We start from the raw sequence: 19,385 nt of genomic DNA on the forward strand, positions 1-19,385 counted from the left end.
ATTTGATATCCTAATCCAATACAGTAGTGGTTTCGCTAAATAAGAAAAGAATACAGCTATCCCCCCTACTTTATTATAATATGCATCTTCTCTTACATATCGCTCACATCTTCAGTATTTTTGCAAGCGCAGATTGTTAAATGTCTCGTTTTTGTTTGAAATATATACGGACATATACCTGTTCTAAGATGGCGCTTATGACTTCAATGTACTAGTGCGCAGGTGTGGACCATAATCCTTTGGGTCCGGAGTGCAGCTGTCATAGACATGCGCAGTCACAACAGGAGGACGCCGAAGCTTCCATCACCTGAATGTTTATCGTTGTAAGTGTGCTACTGTTTATTTCACAAATATGGGACACCTGAGGTTACTAGATTGGTCATTGAATGTATTTTTAAGATTATCACTGTGCACTGTATCATACTTTTTATAGAGACTACATATCGAACAAATTTACTATAATGGCACTGTTGCACTAGGTTGGTCTGATGATCGTCACTGTTCTGACGTCTAAAATAACTTAATATTTATAATGATTTTTAATTGTATAATGAGAATGTTCCCTATATATACTCACCTTGTCTGTATAATCACTGCTTGAAAAAGGATAAAGATATCCGAAACGTCGCCACGCCGCTCAGGCATTAAAGCCCTTTTTTCTCTATAATTTTGTGCTGTTTTCCTTTTTTGTATATATATATATATATATATATATATATATATATATATATATATATATATATATATATATATAGTATATTAGATATGATATAAATATATATATATATACAGTATATAGCATATTTACTATCTTGGATATGTATAGCCATTTATGCCGTTTTAGAGCCCCCCCCCCATTGGACATTCCTGTTTCTTTATTTTTTGTCATGTATATTTTATGATTTCTAATACGGTAACTTCTTTACGTCTTTTGTTTATATTATGGTTCGCTTCTTTGGACTATTGGTTTAGTAAGTCCACTTGTGTTAGTATATATACTGTATATGGGGACCAAGATGGATATATGGGGGGGGCAGGATGGATATATGGCGGGTGCAGGATTGCTTTATATGAGGAGGGGCCAGGATAGATATATATGGGGGGCAGGATGCATATATGGGGGAGCCAGGACAAGGGACCAGGAAGGATATATGGGGTCCAGGAAAGATATGGGGGGCAGGAAAAGGGACATATGAGGGCCAGTATGTATAGCTGGGGGGGGGCAGGATCGATTTATATGGGGAGGGGCGAGGATGGATATATATGGGGGGGCAGGTTGCAAATATGGGGGAACCAGGACAAGGGACCAGGAAAGATATATGGGGGTCCAGGAAAGATATATGGGGGTCAGAAAAGGGACATATGCGGGCCAGTATGTATAGCTGGGGGCAGGATGGATATCTGGGGACCAGGCTGGACAAGGGACATAAGGCTGGGCATATTATAAAATAAAGGGGGGCAGGCTGGACGAGATTAACTAAAGGGGATGAGGGACCAAATTACTGTTTGAGGGCCAGAATGAGAAACATGCTATATTAGTTTATGGCGACAAGTGAGGAATATAATTTCTTTAGGGTCCAATTAGGGACATTATTACTACTGTAATACAATTTACTTTTTAGGAAACTATCTTCCATGGAGGGAGAAAAATCGGGGTCCTGTTACTCCACAGGGCAGCACTACATCACTTTTTTTCTTCATCTGACGCAGTATAGAAGTCGGAAAAAAAGTGGGGAATGTGCTCTGGAAGCGATCAGCTATTGATGACTGTGTTATTTTTAGCAGAGACGAGTCCTGGCTGGAAGAAGTGATGGCAGTCTGTGCTGGTTGAAGAAGAAAAGCGAAGATTAAAGACTTCAACTACAGACGTCACTGGTGAGTCAGTGTATTACTTGTACACACACACACACACACTATACACTATATACTGTGTAAAGAGCTCCTGTGTATAATGTCATCGGTGATCACTGTATTACCTGTACACTGACACTATATACAGAGCTCCTGTGTATAATGTCACTGGTGATCACTGTATTACCTGTACACTGACACTATATACAGAGCTCCTGTGTATAATGTCACTGGTGATCCCTGTACTACCTGTACACTATACACTATATACAAAGCTCCTGTGTATAAAGTCATCGGTGATCACTGTATTACCTGTACACTGACACTATATACAGAGCTCCAGTGTATAATGTCATCGGTGATCACTGTATTATCTGCACACTGACACTATATACAGAGCTCCTGTGTATAATGTCACTGGTGATTACTGTATTACCTGTACACTGACACTATATACAAAGCTCCTGTGTATAATGTTGCTGGTGATCCCTGTATTACCAGTACACTATACACTATATACAGAGCTCCTGTGCATAATGTCACTGGTGGTCACTGTATTACCTGTACACTTACACTATATACAGAGCTCCTGTGTATAATGTCACTGGTGATCACTGTATTATGTGTACACTGACACTATATACAGAGCTCCTGTGCATAATGTCACTGGTGATGATCACTGTATTAACTGTACACTGACACAATATACAGAGATCCTGTGTATAATGTCACTGGTGATCACTGTATTACCTGTACACTGACACTATATACTGAGCTCCTGTGTATAATGTCACTGGTGGTAATAACAGTGTTAGTATTGTGGTTTGTATTCATGACCAGTATTGTAGTATTCGGTCACTATGTGATGGTAATCTGTGGTCTGGTCACGGCATGGCAGTATTTTTCCTTGTATGTGGTATTATTTCATCCCTATAGGTTGGTAATATGTCATATTATTCGGTCACTATATGATCTGATCATGGTGTGGCGTATTTGTTCCTTGTATGTGATATTATTTGGTCACTATGTGGTTTGTTCATGGTGTGGCAGTATTTGTTCCTTGTATGTGATATTATTCGATCACTATGTGGTCCGGTCATGGTGTGGCTGTACTTGTCCCTTGTATGTGGTATTATTTGATCACTATGTGGTCTAGTCATGGTGTGGTGGTATTTCTTCCTGTATGTGGTGGTATTGGGTTTGGTTATAGGGGATTGTGCTGTGTCTGGCGGTCATTTGTTCTCTCTGATATTAATTAGGAGAAGATTCTTTATTTCCATTAGAGATTAAGTAGTTTGTACACAGTGGCGGAAATGCACTTACAGGGGGTTTCCTGTGAAAAAAGTAATCACCTCTCCACAGGATAAGTGATAACGTACTGATTGGTGGGGTCTGACTACTTGGACCCAGTCGGCAGAATGTGGAACTTTTTATCCCCATTAGACTGGAGTGGCATGTACAACTCAATCACTGATCCATTCATTCCCTCAGCGGCTGCACTTGTTTTTTTCTGAAAGCCCCAAAGAGAATGAATGGAGCTGCAGTCAGACATTTCACCTGCCGTTCCATTTTATAATGGGGATAAGAGTCCTATCAACGATAAAACTTCCCCATTCTTCCGATCGGTGCAGTTTCTAATGGTTGGACTTAAGTGACCACCTATCCTGTGGAGTCCATGGATCAGTGATAACTTGTTTTAACCAAAGAACCCCATTAATGTAAACTACCATAATTATACATCCCAGTCATTGTGGTGCACAGTAGATGTGCAGGAGCTGCCTGTATTTTACAGCCGATGCTCCACTATAATGGGGATAACGACTGACCGATATTTGCATATAGCTGTAGGGTGGACCCCTAGAGTACATTGCCCTGGTGGGCCCCAGACACCCCAGTCCGACCCTGTATGACAGCTGTTTGGAGATTAGAGGGCGAGTAGATACAGACAGAGTGAACCTCGAAAGAAGGGAGGATAAGGGAGGGTGGGGGTTGGATAGGGTTGAAGGAACAGTTTTTATAAAGAAGGAAACCCACTCCTCCTCCATGTCTGTTGCCAGAGCGAGGAATGTGGGTAAATTGGAGGCCACCGTAACTCAGTGCAGCAGGGAGGCCGTGTCATCAGGCATCAGCCAGGTCTCAGTGATGGCCAGGAAGGAAAGTTTGCGGGAAGTAAAGAGATGGTGGATCACGTGGAGCTTGTTGCAGATGGAGCGGGCATTCCAAAGTGCCCCAGAGAGAGGAAGCAGAGGGGTGGGGGTCAGTGGCACAGATTTTAAGTGTGAGGGATTGTGGTAGTTTCTCTAAGTATGAGAAGGATAGGGGTGAGGATTAGTGGGATGTGTGAGGTGGGGAGGCAGGATTGGGGTATATGTCGCCAGCAGTGAGAAGGAGCAGAGAAAGGGAAAGCAGGTGGGTGAAGGAGAGTGATCGGCTTATATTATGTTTTAGTAGGAGAGGTCTGAAGTTAAGGAGCAGGTCTGCAGATGAAGTGAGGTGGGGGGTAAGAGAGAGGGGGAGATAGTTATTTGGTTCGAGGGTGCAGGGGTTTGGGGTTAGCGAAGGAGAGTGAGGATTAGTGGAGCAAAATCAGTGAGGGCAAATGTGAGCATGGTTAAATAGCAGGGGAGGAAAAAAAAAGGCAAGGAAAATTAGAAGGCAGTGAATAGTCTTACCGTCTGGCCGATTTCTGGACTATTTCTGGTATATTTCTGATGTTACACTTAAAAGATGTCACTTCAAATGATGTCACATCTGACCATGGTCATATCTGACCTGCTCCATTCAACGTATACCATTCAAGTGTCCATATGACATGCATATGCAATCCGTGTACAATGCGATTTTAACATGAGGATTTACATACAGCAGTTCCCTGTATGTAAAAGCTCATGTTAAAATCGCATTTTAAATACAACTGTATATAACGTTTTAATACCAAATAATCTTAAGAAAAAAAAAATATATATATAGTGTATATATATATATATATATATATATATATATATATATATATATATATACAGTGGGGCAAAAAAGTATTTAGTCAGTCAGCAATAGTGCAAGTTCCACCACTTAAAAAGATGAGAGGCGTCTGTAATTTACATCATAGGTAGACCTCAACTATGGGAGACAAACTGAGAAAAAAAAATCCAGAAAATCACATTGTCTGTTTTTTTATCATTTTATTTGCATTTTATGGTGGAAAATAAGTATTTGGTCAGAAACAAACAATCAAGATTTCTGGCTTTCACAGACCAGTAACTTCTTCTTTAAGAGTCTCCTCTTTCCTCCCCTCATTACCTGTAGTAATGGCACCTGTTTAAACTTGTTATCAGTATAAAAAGACACCTGTGCACACCCTCAAACAGTCTGACTCCAAACTCCACTATGGTGAAGACCAAAGAGCTGTCAAAGGACACCAGAAACAAAATTGTAGCCCTGCACCAGGCTGGGAAGACTGAATCTGCAATAGCCAACCAGCTTGGAGTGAAGAAATCAACAGTGGGAGCAATAATTAGAAAATGGAAGACATACAAGACCACTGATAATCTCCCTCGATCTGGGGCTCCACGCAAAATCCCACCCTGTGGGGTCAGAATGATCACAAGAACGGTGAGCAAAAATCCCAGAACCACGCGGGGGACCTAGTGAATGAACTGCAGAGAGCTGGGACCAATGTAACAAGGCCTACCATAAGTAACACACTACGCCACCATGGACTCAGATCCTGCAGTGCCAGACGTGTCCCACTGCTTAAGCCAGTACATGTCCGGGCCCGTCTGAAGTTTGCTAGAGAGCATTTGGATGATCCAGAGGAGTTTTGGGAGAATGTCTTATGGTCTGATGAAACCAAACTGGAACTGTTTGGTAGAAACACAACTTGTTGTGTTTGAAGGAAAAAGAATACTGAGTTGCATCCATCAAACACCATACCTACTGTAAAGCATGGTGGTGGAAACATCATGCTTTGGGGCTCTTTCTCTGCAAAGGGGCCAGGACGACTGATCTGGGTACATGAAAGAATGAATGGGGCCATGTATCGTGAGATTTTGAGTGCAAACCTCCTTCCATCAGCAAGGGCATTGAAGTTGAAACGTGGCTGGGTCTTTCAACATGACAATGATCCAAAGCACACCGCCAGGGCAACGAAGGAGTGGCTTCGTAAGAAGCATTTCAAGGTCCTGGAGTGGCCTAGCCAGTCTCCAGATCTCAACCCTATAGAAAACTTTTGGAAGGAGTTGAAAGTCCGTGTTGCCAAGCGAAAAGCCAAAAACATCACTGCTCTAGAGGAGATCTGCATGGAGGAATGGGCCAAAATACCAACAACAGTGTGTGGCAACCTTCTGAAGACTTACAGAAAACGTTTGACCTCTGTCATTGCCAACAAAGGATATATTACAAAGTATTGAGATGAAATTTTGTTTATGACCAAATACTTATTTTCCACCATAATATGCAAATAAAATGATTAAAAAAAAACAGACAATGTGATTTTCTGGATTTTTTTTTCTCAGTTTGTCTCCCATAGTTGAGGTCTACCTATGATGTAAATTACAGACGCCTCTCATCTTTTTAAGTGGTGGAACTTGCACTATTGCTGACTGACTAAATACTTTTTTGCCCCACTGTATATATATATATATATATATATATATATATACATATATACTGGATTGTGTGTAACGGTCCACAAGTGAGTGTGATGCACCCCACACCTGACAGCACACTGGGAATGGGACACAGCTCGCCCACGACTGCCCTGCTTGGACACCTTACAGTTGCACCAAAGAGAAGCATCTTCAGACAATATATTAGGGGTGATGTTTGACCAAGTATAGCGGGATAAATTTCGAGTTGTTAATTTTGTACGGCCCTCGAGTGATGGTATAAATATCCAAATCCCCCCTGGCAGAAAAAATGGTTCCTTACCCCTGGTCTAATGAAATATGACAATCCAAGTAAAGTATCAGTTCAGCACATATGATGTATCGCACAATAAGTTCACGCACCAAACAGCAATTGTGTGTTCCATCTGCAGTGTCTTTTAATCAGACATTATTATAAGCCTTTTTTGGTGTTCATCCCAAAATATACTGGTCGTATGACTCTCATTTATGATTCACAGTACTCACATCATGCTCTTCATAATCTAAATTCTACACACACCGGATTAAATGATCATATCTATCAAGGTAAGAGCTAATCAACCTGTATGAATATTTCTTCAAAGGGATCTCTTGGAGACAAGTCTTTTTCCTAAAGGGAGGGTTGGAACTCTGCCAAGGTGCGGTCGCAATGTGACTGTATCATGGCAATCGCATTAATCAACTGTCTTATAAGGAAATTAGAGTTAACTTACTTACTTAAAGAAGCCCTCCCAACAAGCAAATTGTACACCCTAAACCTTTCTAAATATGTTCGCTGTGTAGTGTAGGTGCATTAAAAGACTTACTGATCGTCATCTTACATGGTTCCAGCACTAATCCGCTCCACTTCTGACTCACTTGGCTGAAATTACATTTTGTTGGATCACTGTGAGGTTTATGTAGGAGCCAGAAGCCTTCTTTAGGCTTGGGTCACACAACCGGATAAAAAATCGGTCCCATTCTCATCCAGAAAAGTGGGACGATTTTTTTCTCACTTGTCATCCATGTGCTGTCTGTATCCAATCCGTTTTTTTTACAGTGGCACCTACTAATCTTTTACCGGACCATTTACAGTTTCCTATGTTCTAGAATTGCAATGTATCTGTAAAAATCGGATGCCATACTTTTTCCCGCACCCATAAACTTTAATTGGTGAGTCTCATCTGATTTCAGGTCAAATGAAAGCATCCTGTGATTTTTTTCACAGACAGATTCTAAGGCTGCTGTCACACTAGCAGTATTTGGTCAGTATTTTACCTCAGTATCTGTAAGCCAAAATCAGGAGTGGGTGATAAATGCAGAAGTGGTGCATATGTTTCTATTATACTTTTCCTCTATTTGTTCCACTCCTGGTTTTGGCTTACAAATACTGAGGTAAATACTGACCAAATACTGATAGTGTGACGGCAGCCTTAGGGTACGTCTCCACGGTCCGTTTTGCCGGCGGGATCGCCGCAGCGGCGAAGCCGCTCGGCGCTAAGCCCCGCCCCCTTAATGGGACGCGATGGTGCCGGATGTGTACAGTACACATCCGGGATCTTCGCACCCCTCGCCATAGGGCCCTGTGATATGCCTTGCGGGGACGCAGCGTCCCCGCAAGGTGTACGGGCATGCTGCGTTCTGAAAAGACGCGCAGCATGTCCGGAGTCGCAGGGCCGCCGCGTGCGGGTTTCCACGCATAGTGGAGATGGGATTTCATAAAATCCCCTCCACTATGCTGGAACATCTGGACGCTGCTTGTTTGACGCTGCAGCGTCAAACAAGCAGCGTTTACTGACCGTGGAAACATACCCTTATAGTGAAAAAAAAAAAAACGGCCATCTGCCCTGCCTCATTGAATAGTATGTGACAGTGGGCTATTCAATAAAAAAAAATCACTCATCCCATTTATACAGTGGTGCCATCAAGCCCTTACAATATAAGTCTGTGGGCCATGTTCTGACACTCCATAGACTTACCTTGTAAAAGCGCTTTCGGTTCACACATAAACTTCTGTGAGATCCAATAAGGTAGAATTCCAGTTATGTGAGTGAGAAGAGGACTTGAGCCGTGCTGGAAACCGGGAGAGATGGCGATCAATAAGAATTTTAATGCTCCTGCACTACCCTGCACACATATTTAGAGGTGTTTAGGGCATAATATGTTTGCTGGGACAATCTCTTGAATGTTTGGCAGTGTGGTTTTTCTAATAGTCATTTTCTTATGAACCGCTTTACAATTGCGGTTACTGTCACGACACATCCGCATCGCACCTGCCACTTGGCTCTGACTTCTCGTGTGATCCTTCCCTGAAGATAGCTGCTCAGTGCAGGTCATCTTCTCCAGCTGTGCTTGGTCATACATTTCCTATGCAGCAAGCACGGGAGAGAACATGTAGTATTACATGCTGTCTATTCACATGGCTAGTCCACTATGTAATCCCATGAATGGACTGAGCCAGACAGCGCGCCAGATCCTCTTATACACAATAGCTTGTAAAGGAGGGTCATGATGTCCACTTAATATTCATTTTGGAAAAGAGAATGTTCACCCATATGAATTGTGTTATTATATAGCCTGAATCTAGACATAACAGGCTCCGATATTTATTATGTGAAAGCACGTAGCTAAGAATCAGGAGAGTGGTATCATTGTAATATGGTGTTATGTCATTGCAGTCATGTTTATTTATTCACTTATTCGGTTTTCTAAGGCTCTAGTCTACATTTCATGGCACATACATGATGTATATACAGAGCAACATCTTTCGATACTTTCTATATAACCACCTAATTGCCTCAGAAGCCACAAATGCTGTAGGTCACTCAACCTAGGTGGAAACAGGCAATTAGCTCGAATTACCTGCAGAAGAGAACAATACAATGAATTTCTAATATCATTTATATGCTGATTAGATGTTGATCATATTCACAGACACATCCTTAACTTTTCCTCATGCAAAGCGCATTCACAGCATAAATTGCAGACTGTCCATTTTGTTCATGGCTTAAATTGCGGTTTACGTTTAGCAGTAATAGATTTTTTCACAAAAGTGCAACTTAGCTACAGAAATGTAATTCTATACAATTAGTCCTATAAAATTACATATTTAACTAGCGCTCAGCCAGAATTCTGTGTGTCTAGTCTGATAATCATATTCTTTACTCATTTACTGATTTCTCCGAGTACCAATACAGCTGATTTCCCAAGTTAACCTCAAATCACTTAATGTGATTCTAAATAAATGAAACTTGTAACTCCATTTTGACAGATTGTTCCACTATGTTCTTTACATTTCCTAAGTGCGAACATTATTAAATTCTTAAATGCAACACTCGTGTAGCAGTTCTTGTCTTCTAGTTGACCTTACTTTCAGCTTATTCCCCTTATCACAGTCCCATAGATATAGTCACCAGATGAAAAATACATGAAATAAACATGAAAACACTTACATTATGTACTGGGTTTCATCGTAACATTCTTATTTCCCTATCAGAGAAGTGGAATGAAACTTACCAGTACGTTCTTGATCAAAAATGCTATATTCGTTTGAGCTCTTACTTAGTATACAAGTCCTGGCATGTCCTATTTCTAAGCAAGTAGTCCACCTTCTTACTGACATCACCAGTGTCCTATCTTCATTCTGTTTCCATCCTACAGAATGTGCTACAACTAGTGATCTTATAGATACATATGCAAATTGCCTCTGCTGAAAAAAAGAGGACTTAACTCTATAGCGCCACCTATTGGAAGTAGCGATCCTACAAGTCACAATCAACCCTTTAACGAGTCGTGCAATATGACTTAGGATAAAAGCCAAATCAGTATCTCAATTCGCAGACATGGTGTTTCAGGCTGTTGGCCCTCGTCAGTGCGAAGCATGAGAACTGATTTGGCTAGGTGAGAGGCTCTGGACTGGGGTCTAAGGGGTAAGGTTTCTCCTTATGGAGAGTGACATACCAGCTGGCTTGTCAAGGTAAGGAGGCTTATTCGCCGTGCAATGCTCCTCTGGGAATTTAAATATGCAAATTGCCTCTGCTGAAAAAAAAGAGGACTTAACTCTATAGCGCCACCTATTGGAAGTAGCGATCCTACAAGTCACAATCAACCCTTTAACGAGTCGTGCAATATGACTTAGGACAAAAGCCAAATCAGTATCTCAATTCGCAGACACGGTGTTTCGGGCTGTTGGCCCTCGTCAGTGCCAAGCATGAGAACTGATTTGGCTAGGTGAGAGGCTCTGGACCGGGGTCTAAGCAGAGGCAATTTGCATATTTAAATTCCCAGAGGAGCATTGCACGGCGAATAAGCCTCCTTACCTTGACAAGCCAGCTGGTATGTCACTCTCCATAAGGAGAAACGTTACCCCTTAGACCCCAGTCCAGAGCCTCTCACCTAGCCAAATCAGTTCTCATGCTTCGCACTGACGAGGGCCAATAGCCCGAAACACCGTGTCTGCGAATTGAGATACTGATTTGGCTTTTATCCTAAGTCATATTGCACGACTCGTTAAAGGGTTGATTGTGACTTGTAGGATCGCTACTTCCAATAGGTGGCGCTATAGAGTTAAGTCCTCTTTTTTTCAGCAGAGGCAATTTGCATATTTAAATTCCCAGAGGAGCATTGCACGGCGAATAAGCCTCCTTACCTTGACAAGCCAGCTGGTATGTCACTCTCCATAAGGAGAAACGTTATACCTTATAGATACAGTAATTAAACACACTGGTGTTCACACACATTCATTTTAGGCTTTGTTGCAAGGGCCCAATGACAATTTCCAGAGATTTATTTACATCATGCAATTCTTGTTCCATTAACCCCTTAGTGACAGAGCCAATTTGGTACTTAATGACCAAGCCAATTTTTACAATTCTGACCACTGTCACTTTATTTCGTTATAACTCTGGAACGCTTCAATGTATCCCACTGATTCTCAGACTGTTTTTTCGTGATATATTGTACTTCATGTCAATGGTAAAATTTCTTCGATATGACTTGCATTTATTTATGAAAAAAAACAACAGAAAATTAGCAAAAATTTAGAACATTTTGCAATTTTCAAACTTTTAATTTTTGTACCATTAAAGGGCCACTGTCACCCCCTCCAGCCGTTATAAACTAAAAGAGCCACCTTGTGCAGCAGTAATGCTGCAGTCTAACAAGGTGGCTCTTTTAGTTTTTGATTCATTTATTACCTCAATAAAGCGTTTTAAAAATTGGCCACAAATACCAGATATTGTACCTGGAGGCGGTCCGAATCGTCCTCTATGAATCTCCCAACTGCCGTCACTCTTCTCTTCAGGGGCGATGGTCGCCGCCCCCTTCGCGGTGTTTCTTCTTAAATCCGGTGCCTGCGCTGTGCGTGCCTGCCTGGGGCCTGCGCAGTCTTCATTGTCAGTCACAGCTCAGACGCAGGGTGCCTGACTGCGCCTGTGCGGGCAGTGCGGCCACCCTGTTGCTGAATCCCCACCCGGCACTGTGTTATTCATTATGCACAAATATCTGGTATTTGTGGCCAATTTTTAAAGAGCCACCTTGTTAGACTGCAGCATTACTGCTGCACAAGGTGGCTCTTTTAGTTTATAACAGCTGGAGGGGGTGACAGTGGCCCTTTAAATCAGAAAATGTTGTCATACAAAACAGTTCATAAATAACATTTCCCACATGCCTACTTTACATCAGCACAATTTTGGAAACTTTTTTTTTCTTAGGACGTTATAAGTGTTGAAGTTGACGAGCGATTTCTCATTTTTATAACAAAATTTAGAAAAACATTTTTTTTTAAGGACCACCACACATTTGAAGGGAGTTTGCGGGGTCAATATAATAGAAAAAACCCAAAAGTGACACCATTCTAAAAACTGCACCCCTCAAGGTGCGCAAAACCACTTTCAAGAAGTTTATTAACCCTTCTGGTGCTTCACGAGAACTAAAGCAATGTGGAAGGAAAAAATGAACATTTTACTTAGTTAAAAAAATTTTTTACTTTGGAACCAAATTCTTTTATTTTCACAAGGGTATCAGGAGAAAATAGACTGCAAAATTTGTTGTGCAATTTCTCCTGAGTATGCCAATACTCGATGTGTGGGGGAAAGCCACTGTTTGGGCGCATGGCAGGGCTCAGAATGGAGGGAGCACCGTTTGACTTTTTGAACACAAAATTGACTGGAATCAATGGCGGCGCTGAATAACTGTGATTGCAACACTGGGGTCAGTAAAAACCGACCTGAATCATGTTCTCCGAGGTCTCAGCTACCCCGGTAGCCGAGACCCTGGAGTATTTACGACGCTGGGGGTGCTATACACTTGTTTCTCAGCACCATTAAAAAGCAGTGCTGAGGAATAAGTAGCCTTAACTGCCACCATTAAAAGGCATATCAGCGGTCATTAAAGGATTAATAAACAGTTTGTGAGGAACTGGCCACAGACTAAAGACTGTAGGACGAATGGACATAGAATGGAGTCCACAGCTCTACCTGTTGCAGACTTTTTCCAGAACGGCGCACCAGTTGTGTCGATATTATTGAATTTTATTATAGATTTGCTTGCTGTGTTTTATTAGTGATTTGCTTGCTCATCAGTTTAGCCTCACGGATCCATGTTTCCATTCAGTGACAGTAAGCAGAGGAGGACATGTAGGCTAGATCTCATGCATACATAAAGGCAGAGTCACACATAATGATATCGTTAACGATATCGTTGCAACGTCACGCTTTTGGTGACGTAGCAACGATCCTGCTAACGATCTCGTTATGTGTGACAGCGACCAACGATCAGGCCCCTGCTGGGAGATCGTTGGTCGATGGGAATGATCAGGACCTTTTTTTGGTCGCTGATCACCCGCTGTCATCGCTGGATCGGCGTGTGTGGCGCCGATACAGCGATGTGTTCACTTGTAACCAGGGTAAATATCGTGTTACTAAGCGCAGGGCCGCGCTTAGTAACCCGATATTTACCCTGGTTACCATTGTAAAAGTTAAAAAAAAAAACACTACATACTCACCTTCTGATGTCTGTCACGTCCCCCGGCATCCACAGGGTTAAAACTGCTTTCGGCAAGAGCGCTGCTAATATGCATGCGCTGCTGCCGAGAGCTTCCCTGCACTGACTGTGTCAGCGCCGGCCGTAAAGCAGAGCACAGCGGTGACGTCACCGCTGTTACTGCCGGTGCTGACACATTCAGTGCAGGGAAGCTCTCGGCAGCAGTGTGTGCATATTAGCATCGCTCTTGCCGAAAGCAGTTTTAACCCTGTGGACGCCAGCGGGGGACGTGACAGACATCAGAATGTGAGTATGCAGTGTTTTTTTTTTACTTTTACAATGGTAACCAGGGTAAATATCGGGTTACTAAGCGCGGCCCTGCACTTAGTAACTCGATGTTTACCCTGTTTACCCGGGTGCTGCAGGGGGAAATCGGCATAGTTGAAGACAGTTTCAACGATGCCGAAGTCGTTCCCCTGATCGTTGGTCGCTGGAGAGAGCTGTCTTGTGTGACAGCTCCCCAGCGACCACACAACGACTTACCAACGATCACGGCCAGGTCGTATCGCTGGTCGTGATCGTTGGTAAGTCGTTTAGTGTAGTGTAGTGTAAGAGTAGTAATCAAGGAACTCTATAATTTCATTATTCTTACAGCCTCTAGTCCCATTGTGTGGATGGGGATAGTAGACCCAGGGGAGCCGTCACCACAGGGAGTCTCACATGCAATCCCAGGTGAAGGAATGCTGGAACATACTTCATTCTTTGAGCTAGAAGCAAATGTTTAAGGAGGAGGGAGTTGTTATAGTGATGTCAAAGGGAGAGGATTGAGGATGACGTCCTGGAGGACATGTATGGATAGTCTATGGAATTTGGAGATCGGTTGCCAGCTGGGCTGAACACACATTAAGGGATTTGCCATCTGGATTTCAGGAATTTTCTTAACTGGAACTATTGCTGCTGGATCCATGGGCTTTGGTTGTGTTACCTATCTTTTGGAGGAGACTGGAATGTGACTATACTGGCGGGAGATACAAAATCTGTGGGCCAACCAAAAGTTGGGAGACAGTGAGTATCGCCTGGTATGGGGGCAGTGGGACTTTCAGCCCCAGGGAAGGGATCTTGTGTACTCAGGACGTTGTATTTTGGCCATCTACCTGGTTTTGTTGGAAAACCATGGATGTATGGAATAAAAAATAGTTGCATTGTTAACCTGCCTAGGTGATTATTATAACCTATAACCTCAGATCTTCAAGCAATTCAACTTAAAAATGGGGAATATTATATAAGACAATCCAGCAGTCCATGACTTAACATGAAGTATTCTTTACTGACACATCCAGAAAGTTAGACACAGGTGCAATAGCTCAAAATTTTCTCACTCGCGTGTTATAGGCTGAGTTCAGACATCCCTCAAGCATGGTTATTGTATGGACCATGATGTACGGTTTGGCCGTGGGTCTCCCAACACTAACTCAACAGCCTCATAGGCATACATAGAATGCCTTTACTCAGTATCGTACCTTATGGATGACCTGGCTTGTATAGCTGGACTGACAAATAAGACACAAAACTATGATGTTGGTGAATGAGTGGCCACAGCTTTTATCTAATATATAAAGCTGAATGTGTGTATGTGTGTATGTATGTATGTATGTCCGGGATTGGCATCTGAACCGTCGCAGCTACAGCCACAAAATTTTGCACAGTCACACGTCTGGACCCCGAGAGCGTCATAGGCTATGTTGTGAGGTGAAATTTTAACCCCGCGCTTTCCAATTCACCAAACAATTTTGCCCCTATCTACATAATGGGGAAAAAATGAAAGGAAAAGTGTTGGAGGCAAATTAACAGCTGCCAGATGTGAACAAGGGGGACTTAAAGAATGAGAGCGATGGCGCCAAAGAGTATATACTGTACAGTTGCTAAGGTGGGGCCCCGAGATGGGATAATCACCACACCACCACGGGGATATGAACACACACACAAAATGCGCCACACACTACCATGTGCTCGAACACATATACCACCCTCAGCGCACATTTCACCACACATACACCAACCTCGCCACATAAAAGTTGAAACACAAAAGTCGCCGCTCAAAACTCGCCACGCGCAAAACTCTCCACATGCAAAACTCTCCACACGTGCAAAACTCACCTCATGGAAAACTCGCCACACGCAAAACTTGCACACGCGGAAAAATTGCCACATGCACAAAAGTTGCAACACATGCAAAAGTTGCCTCACACAAAACTTGCACATACTCAAAAGGCACCACACATAAAACTCGCCACGCGCAAAACTCGCCATGCGCAAAACTTGCTGCACACAACTTGCTACACTAACCTGTCACATGCAACTCGACACACAAAAAGTTGCTACACGCATGTCGCCACACAAAACTCATCTCACAAAAGTCGCTACATGCATGTCGCCACACGCAACTCAACACACACAACTTGACACACGAAACTCGCCCTAAAACACACACAAGTCTGGTATTATCCTTCAAAAATAAAAATCTGATTAATAAGCTGACAAACTACAAGAGCAACAAATGTACCATATAGGAATCCGGCAGCTGTCAGTCACATGACATATTATGTGTATGTGTGAGCTAATATATACTGCCAGGGGGTGGGCTTACTGTTGGCTGGAGATTTATCAGGCTGCCAATTTAGCTTACAAATACTGAGGTAAAAATACAGACCAAATAACGTGTGAACGAGGTCTAATACAGGAGGAGATGACATACAGATATATACTATATACAGGAGGAGATGACACACAGGTATATACTATTTACAAGGGAGATGACACACATGTATATACTATATGCAGGAGGAGATGACACACAGATATATACTATATACAGGAGAGATGACACACAGGTATATACTATATAGAGGAGGAGATGACATACAGGTACATACTACATACAGCAGGAGATTAAACACAGGTATATACTATATACAGGAGCAGATTACCTATAGTTATATAGTATATACATGAGGAGATGACATACAGGTATATGCTATGTATAGGAGGAGATGACATACAGGTATATACTATATACAGGAGGAGATGACACACAGATATATACTATATACTATATATAGGTGAGATGACACACAGGTATATACTATATACAGGAGGAGATTACATACAGGTATATAATATATATAGGAGGAGATGACATACAGGTATATACTATATACAGGGGAGATGACACACAGCAGGTATATACTATATACAGGGGAGATGACATACAGGTATATACTATATACAGGAGATGACATACAGGTGTATACTATATATAAGGGAGATGACAAACATGTATATACTGAGGTGAAAATGAGAGGTGTGAGGTGAAAATGAAAAGGTGTGAGTGCAAAATGAGAGGAGTGAGGGAAAATAGTGGAGCGATCGGAAAATGACAGATGTGAGGTCGAAATGACAAGTGTTAGGGGGGAATGAGAGGAGTGAGGGGGAAAATAAGAGGAGTGAGGGGGAAAAGGAGAGGTGTGAGGGAGAAAATGAGAGATGTGAGGGGGAAAATGAAAGATGTGATGGGGAAAATGAGAGGCGTGATGGGAAAATAAGAGAAGTGAGGTGCTATAACTAACCACAGATATTTAGGCAACGCTGGGCTCTTCAGCTAGCTTAGATTTACAATCTCCATGCTTTTCTCATGGTCAACTTTATGTGGCCTGTTCAAGAGTTGGAACAGCCAAAAATCTGTTTGTCTTTGCACCTGAAGGAAAAACTAAGAATGTCGTTTATCAAAAGGCTCTCGATTAAGTAGTAGAAGATTACTTCGCATTACTTGGCCAATTTAGTTAAATCTGTGTGGAATATCTCTGGTGTTGAAATATATGTTGTAAAATGCTTCTATTAGCTTAGTTTTTGCCTTTTAATAATTACATTTCTATCTATTTGTTTTGTGTTTTTTTTGTGCAGAATAAATTTTTGTTAACACATTCTATTTTGCTAACAGCAGTTATTACCCCGGGCGAAGCCAGGTAGTACAGCTAGTTATTAAATAAATCACTTAAAAACTTTCATGGCTCTGCTTCTAAAAATGTTCCATCATGTCAAGTCAGGCAATGAGCTTGTGACTTTCAAGGACAAAAATTTCCGCCAGCTGTGACTTAAACAACATGAAACCAAAGGGAAAGAGGGTGGATGTTCTTCCATGGGCAAAGGTAGAAAAGAGGGCGTACCTTCCTTCCTCACCTATTCTTTCATAACCCCTTCATGACCCTCTCTATACCCCTTTAAGCAATCCTTCTCTTCCCCACATTATTCTTATTATTTATTATTATAGCGCCATTTATTCCATGGTGCTTTACATGTGAAAAGGGTTATACATAATAAAAATAAAGTACAATAATCTTAATCAATACAAGTTAGGACTGGTACAGGAGGAGAGAGGACCCTGCACGCGAGGGCTCACAATCTATGAGGGATGGGTGAGGATGCAATAGGTGATGGCAGAGCTGGTCATGCAGCGGTTTGGTGGATCAGTGGTTACTGCAGGTTGTAGGCTTGTCAGAAGAGGTGGGTCTTCAGGTTCTTTTTAAAGGTTTCCACAGTAGGCGAGAGTCTGATATGTTGGGGTAGAAAGTTCCAGAGGAGAGGGGATGCACGGGAGAAAGCTTGCTTGTGATTATGGGAATAGGCGATAAGAGGGGAGCAGAGAAGGAGATCATGTGAGGATTGGAGGTTGCGTGCAGGTAAGTACCGGGTGACAAGGTCACAGATGTATGGAGGAGACAGGTTGTGGATGGGTTTGTATGCCATGGTTAGGGTTTTCAACTGGAGTCTCTGGGTAATGGGGTGCCAGTGAAGGCATTGACAGAGAGGAGAGGCTGGGGAATAGTGGGGGGATAGGTGGATTAGTCAGGCAGCAGAGTTTAGGATAGATTGGAGGAACACAAGAGTGTTAGAGGGGAGGCCACGAAGCAGGAAATTGCAGTAGTCAATTCGGGAGATGATGAGGTCATGCACTAGAATTTTTGCAGATTCTAGGCTGAGGAATGTACGGATCCAGGAAATGTTTTTGAGTTGAAGTCGGCAGGAAGTGGAAAGGGCTTGGATATGTGGTTTGAAGGAGAGATCAGAATCAAGGATTACCCCTATGCAGCGAACTTGTGGGACTGGGGACAGTGAGCAGCCATTTACTTTAATGGATAGGTCTGTTGGGGTAGTTGAATGAGATAGGGGAAATATGATGAATTCTGTTATGTCCATGTTAAGTTTTAGAATTTTAGAAATCTAGTGGAGAAGAAGGATGAAATAGCGGACAGACATTGTGGGATTTTGGTTAGCAGGGAGGTGATATCTGGTCCAGAGAGGTAGATCTGTGTGTCATCAGCATAGAGGTGATACTACAAGCTGTAAGATTCTATGAGCTGTCCCAGACCAAAGGTCTAAATGAAGAAGAGCAGGGGCCCTAGGACTGAACCTTGCGGGACTCCGACAGATAGGGGGCGAGGTGAGGACGTGGTGTGTTAGTGGGAGACACTGATTGTCCAGTCTGTTAGATATGGCACGATCCAAGACAGGGCCAAGTCTGTGATGCCAAGAGATGAGAGGGTCTATAGTAAAAGGGAGTGGTCCACTGTGTCAAAGGAAGAGGACAGGTCCAGGAGAAGGAGGACAAAGTAGTGTCGCTTGGCTTTGGAACACAGTAGGTCATTGGTGACTTTAGTTAGGGCAGTTTCAGTGGAATGTTGTGATCGGAAGCCAGATTGTAAGCAGTCAAAGAGGGAGCAGGAAGAGAGGTGGGAGGACAGTCCAAAATGGACATGTTCTTCTGTTTGTTTGAGGCAAATGGGAGATGTGATATGGGGCGATTGCTAGGTACAGAGGATGGGTCAAGGGTGGGCTTTTGAGGATGGGTGTGATTGAGGCATGTTTGAAGCA

General features: G+C 42.5%; 1 long non-coding RNA gene across 2 annotated transcripts in view; it reads left to right on the forward strand.

Moving 5' to 3' along the window:
- Positions 1-291: 291 nt before the first annotated feature.
- The window catches only part of LOC143817531 (uncharacterized), a 145,785-nt gene continuing 126,691 nt past the window's right edge, over positions 292-19,385 (forward strand). For both annotated transcript variants that reach the window (XR_013224169.1, XR_013224175.1), the window contains exons 1-2: positions 292-323; positions 1,786-1,875. This is a non-coding gene — a long non-coding RNA (uncharacterized LOC143817531). The remainder of the gene's footprint in view (positions 324-1,785; positions 1,876-19,385) is intronic.

Source organism: Ranitomeya variabilis, chromosome 1, assembly GCF_051348905.1.
Source record: "Ranitomeya variabilis isolate aRanVar5 chromosome 1, aRanVar5.hap1, whole genome shotgun sequence".
Taxonomy (NCBI): domain Eukaryota; kingdom Metazoa; phylum Chordata; class Amphibia; order Anura; family Dendrobatidae; genus Ranitomeya; species Ranitomeya variabilis.